General features: G+C 38.6%; 1 non-coding gene across 1 annotated transcript; it reads right to left on the bottom strand.

The window, feature by feature from the left end:
- Positions 1-3,443: 3,443 nt before the first annotated feature.
- LOC131252462 (small nucleolar RNA snoR117) lies at positions 3,444-3,519 on the bottom strand. The gene has a single exon (XR_009174481.1). It is a non-coding gene; the product is annotated as a small nucleolar RNA snoR117 (small nucleolar RNA).
- Positions 3,520-6,062: the final 2,543 nt, after the last annotated feature.

Here is a 6,062-nt window from a genome sequence, read left to right as displayed (position 1 = left end):
TATAGTGATGCAATTGATAATCTAGTTGTTTTGGGATATCATTAGTAGGCCATGTGCCCAATAGTTTAATAGTCTAGTGACGCATGTTACACATGCAACTCCTTTATGGTGCCAAGTAACCAGGGGACTTGAAATCCCCTCAAACCCCCCAATCCATGGTGCCAAAAGACCCCTTATGCTATGTGAGGGAGAAATTACCAAAATGGTGGCGTCCATTTTTATTTTTTATTTTTTCCTTTAAATGTAGCCAAGTTGAGAATTACGGGGCACATGTGGTATATTTATAACATCCAACCCGTCCAACACATGCAAACCATTATATTTATCACAATATCAAAAAATTCTAGCCAACTGATTCATCATATGGGCCACACTTAAATTTGGATGTTTCTTACTAGTGTACATTATTTTTGTGGTTTAAACCACCTTATGATTGAACTGTCCATATTTTCTGCTCGCCTGATAAATTTTAGTGGGGTCAATTTGTTGGAAGGTTTGGATGTCAAAAGCATGCCATGTAGGGCTCACAATGGGGTTGTACACTTTTCAAAGAAAAATTAAACAAGGGCATTTATGTGATTTCTCCCCTTAAAAAGCACCATCCAGGAATTCTGCAGGAAAAATCCTAATTTATTATATAGTATAATATATTAAGGCCAAATGTTTAGACAGTTGAATTAATTAAAATTTGAAATGATTGATTATTGTGATTATTAATATTATTAGAACCACACCTTGGAACAATGAATATTGTATCAAGAATAGAGTTGATGGCATATGGGTTTTTACCATTCTGATAGAAAAATGGCAGCGTAGAATTCATGTAAACTGACCACAATTAATTGACGGTGATAATGACAAGGAGACTTGCATGAATCTGCCTCATTTTTGGGCTCATTCCTTAAAATGATATGAGAAAATGATTGGAAGGCATGGATAAACAAATAATCACAGCGAGACACACAAGAGCCCACCCTTCTCACCCATCATCAGTGAATGAAATGACAACCTTCTATCAGATTTTTTTTTTTTTTTACACGCATTCACACACCCACTCATGCTGGCAACCCATGACCTCATGTTTGATAGTTGAGTTGGTTATTGTTACTTGGTAGATTGTGGAAACCTGTATTTCAATTGAATCAGCTTTTGTTAACTAATCATAGTTTGATTTGGGACAGTCATTGATCTATAGTCCATTCATCATGTGCGTCCCTCCCTTATCACCGACCAATAGTTTGGAAAGTGGATAACTCAAATTGATCATTAATGCAGGTCAACCATTACTATAGAAATAACTACCTGAAAATATACATTTATCATACTACAAATGGTTCGGCCATTTACCCACCCATCGCTATGGAAACAAGTCACTTCTTTGGATGATTCTAACTGTCCATTAAATGATTAGGGAAATGGATTGCCATGCGTCCATACCAATCAAACTGCAAATGGTCCATATCCATTAGATTCCCAACAAATGGTATGACCTAATCTCAACCACCCCATCATGTGAGTCCCATCCTTAAAAAGATCTGACCCTAAACATCCACTTAAGGGGAGGCAGATTGCGTGAGTTACTCAGTACGCTAACAAACTCTGTGAGGTCAACCATGATTTATGTATTTTATCCGCTCCATCTATCAATTTTCCCCGTTAAATTTAGGGCTTGAACTAAAAAATGACGCACATTCAATGTTCAAATGGACCACACCACGGGAAACCGGTGGAATGAACTTCCACCGATGAAAATTTCTCGGGGCCACAAAGGTTTTAGATCAAGCTTATATTCTTGTGTTTTCCGGTCATCCATGTCTGTATGATCTCATGAAGAGGTTGTAATGAAAAATAAAAAACACTGTGGGACCTAGCAAGACTTCATCGCCCATTCTTTTTTAAAAACATATATTTTTGTCCGCTCGGCCCTATCTTCGAAGCCTAGAAAAAGAGAAGTCCATGATCAGCTCATCAATTTATACCATCCATCGTCTAGGCCTACTCTTGATTTCTCAATTGTGGGATGATCAGAGCCGCCCAATCAATTCCAAGGTATATTAGCGAGTTCATGTTCATCAAAACTGCGTCCAAAATGCTATACGGGAATGGTGGTGACCAATCCTCTCACACGTGTCAATGCCAGACAATCCAAATTGTGGGTCCCATTGATAGAATAATCCCAACGGCTATCAAATTAATTGTTATTAGTGTAGTTCAAATTTGAAGGGAAAATTGTTATATAGTATTCATGTAATTTTTTTGGATATTCTCTCTTCATCGATGAGATTAGGTTCTGTGAGGCCCACCATCATGCATGTGATTAATCCACGCCGTCAATGGTATGAAACCAAAAAAAATGAGAAGACAGTCTCAAGTGGACCACAGCAAGTGGTTATAATGACTGTGGGGGCCACAGTGATGTATTTTTATTATATCAACGCCGTCCATCCGTTTTCACCAGTTCATTTTAGGGCATTATCCAAAAAATGCTGCGGATCCAAATCTCCCTGGACCACACCACGGGAAAAAGTGGTGATTGAACGGGGACCACCGGAATGTTAAGGTGCCATCTACCCTGTTGTAGATAAGGTCACAAAAACCTGCATGAAGGGACCACAGAAATATTAACGCTGCTTGTGGTGTGGCCCAACTGAGATTTGGATCTAATGTATTTTGGGGGTTCACCAGCCCTAAAACGAGCTGGTGAAACGGATGGATGACGTGGAACAGGGTGGACCCCACAGTCATAGAACGACGAGGAGATCAACCGAATCAACGCCATTTATTTCACATCCAATCTGATCGCAAGGATGAAGGAAAAACCACAAATATCAGCTTGATCAAAAGCTCGCAAGAAGTTTTTAACGGTGAGCGTTCAATCACTACTGTGCGGCCCACTTGAGTCTTGGAACTGTCAATCCTCACCGTGTAATCCACTTCAGGTAGGCCACCATGCACAAAACGAATGGCAGATTACCCACCTCATGAGGTAAACATACGGATCTCCCACACGAACCGTTGCTGGCACGAGGAAGATCCAAAACCCACCCGACTACGAAAAAGAGTAGAGAGATTTCCGAGCATCTGAATGCAAAAGCCGCGGATAAAGTCACGGCAATTGCCAGAATCTCAACTCGATCTCATTCTCGGCAACGTACAGCACTGAAAACGCTATTGAAAAAAGCGCATCAGAGACTCTAATTTGTTGCCTTCCTAAAAAAACACCTAAACGAGCCAAATCGCAATAAAATCAAAATCAAAAATGAAAAACAAAGAATTGCTGGCTCAGAGATTGATATGAACATCATAAATACATGAAAATCAGCGTTTGATGGTAATACTTGCAAAACTCCTCACTGCCGTTTCAGAAAAATAAAATAAAATAAAAAACCAAAAAAAATTGTATTGAGAGGAAGACGTGAAATTGCCGAGATATAAATGAGAGACGGCCTCAGAAAGTTAGAGAGTGTGAATACATCAAAGATCTCAGATGGTACAGACAAGTCTCGTACATCACAGGCCATCGTCGTCGCCATCGAGATCCGACGGTGGAGAAGAGGAAAAATATTTTGTGGAAATCGGTAAAAGCATTTGATGAAGAACGATGGATTTCTTTCAGAGGGAGGAGAGAGTCATGAAAACCCTAGGATTAAAGGGGTATATATAGAAGCGCGCGAGGAGAGAGTATAGAAGTTATGGTACTTCGGCAGACTATTTTATCCATATGCGTGCACACAAAAGCCGTAGGTTTGGCGTACGAAATTAGACCGTTCAAGTAGTTGGGCCCACTATATATGGGTCTTGATCCGAAAAAAAACGTTGAAGTGATGGTATTACCTTCTTAATTAGTGGATAACTAATGGATTTGAGACAGAAAGTAATCGACGGTTCAAAGTTAACGAGCAAATGTAGTTAATCCGATGTTGTCATGATTGTCTGATCAATGGAAATTTTGAGGATTTGTCCTTTATAAGGTAGGATCCACTGTTTAGACGGTTGAGATTGGATAAGAGTATGCTAATTACACGATTTCTATGTGCATATGTACGGATGATGGTAGGGTGCCAGAGCATCAGGTAATTCCTACGAATAGAAAGAAACCCTAATTTTTGGATCGGGCAGGTAGGCGACCGGAGAGAAAGATATGATCGCCCCTCCTCTACCCTGTGATGATCCAGCCCGTTCATCGATTCCGTTCCACCTCGGGACCCGTAGAATATATTTACTAGGTAGAGATCTAACCGTCCACACAAAGCAAATTATAAAGAAGGGTGTAGATAAAATGTAATTTTCAACTCACCCTCTATGGTGGACGGTAATGATCTTGGATTAGATAGATGTTTTCGATGTGGGCTATATATCTGTGACCTTCTCCGTACACCGCGTGGACCATCATCTAGTGGGGCAGGGAGAAGAATATCCTGTAACCCCGAACTCTGTGGGGCCAACGTGACACGTGTCATTTCCACTCGGTCCATTGGCTGAACGGCCCTTGTCTTGAGATCAGGCAATTTTATAAACCCTGTTAGGCCAAATCTAGGGGACTGTTTGGAACGTGAGATTAAAGGATAGGAAACGGTATTAAATAAAATTAATATTATTATTGCATAATAATTAGGGCTGAAAGTCAGGCAGGTTGGGTCATGTTGGTGCTCACCACCCGTCCAATCCAAGATTCCTATGCCTCAACCCTAAGTCAACCCAACCTCAAGTAGGGAATTCTCAACCCAAGCCCAATTCAAGCGGGGTTGGCTGGGTTGGCCGGGTAGGTATATGCTAATATTTTCATTATTACATTAGTTTATTATATTTTTAACATACATCTTATTTTTTGTATTTATAATTTTATTGATTATATATGTAATTATTTATCATAAGAAAGTTTATTATTTCTAAACAAACAAGCTAATATATAGGGCTACTCCTTTAAAAGTCATATTGTGTATCAAGCAGTCTATTTAGGAGAGAAATCCGGCGTATCTTGTTAGCTTGAGTCATTGAAAATGACGTGGACCAATAAAACCCGACAATATTGGAATTTCATATACCTTCAACACAGACGATCCGCACTCAATTATAATTAATTTATAAGGAATTTATATATTGATCGGATTGGGATTGGGTTGGGCAACCCGAGACCTCAACCCGAGCCCAACCCAAGTTTTATTGGGTTGGTGTTTGTATGGCCTAAGCCCAAGACCATACCTGATACATCCTGTCCGAGACCAACCTAATGTCGGGTCAGTCATAGGTCGACCAACTTTCAACCCTAATAATAATTATATGTTTGAAAATGCTATAATATTTTGATCATCTAATCTCACGTATTGGATTATATTCTTTCTTTTAAAAAATCATGTATTTATAGATTGTGAAATTGTAATCAACTCACCAAATCCACCAACATGCATATGCAGCTTGTATATCATTTGTAAATGGTGCATATAGATGGACAGTATGGATAGAACATAAGCATCAATGTGGCCATCGAAATGTAAAGGATTTTAGAACCCACTGAAAATACTACAACATCTATAGTTTGAATTGGATTATATGATATTTGGATTAATTCAATTGTTCTTGTTGTTTCTAAGGGCCAAAGTAAATTTATATGGCACCAAATGCAAGTCTATATTGTAGAACAAATACTATTCCATGCCATTTAATCACATCTAATTTCACATTCCGAATTGGCCCTATGCTTTCGGTGCAGATCACCTTATGACTGTGTTGGATAGTACATACACATTCAAATGATCTACAAGAAGGGAACGACTGTGGCATTTTTGTTCATATAGTTTTTAGTATTCCACCCACTTGAGTACAATTGCTTTTGTTTTAGGGCTAAGTTTTAATATGATTTGGAAAGAATGTGAAACTATTTTTTTCTATAAATTACTTGGAAATCTCTATAAACACATAGGATATATTCATCGTGCAAACCAACTTACAAATAACATTAAACATGACAGTAAGTATACAATATTAAGAAAATTAGATATTAAGAAGAGAAGTAAATGCACATTGATTAAAAAAAAATCTCTTTAACTCGAGAGAGAAAATTC

The sequence above is a fragment of the Magnolia sinica genome, chromosome 7 (assembly GCF_029962835.1).
Source record: "Magnolia sinica isolate HGM2019 chromosome 7, MsV1, whole genome shotgun sequence".
NCBI lineage: Eukaryota > Viridiplantae > Streptophyta > Magnoliopsida > Magnoliales > Magnoliaceae > Magnolia > Magnolia sinica.
This window is presented reverse-complemented; position numbering and strand designations above follow the sequence as displayed.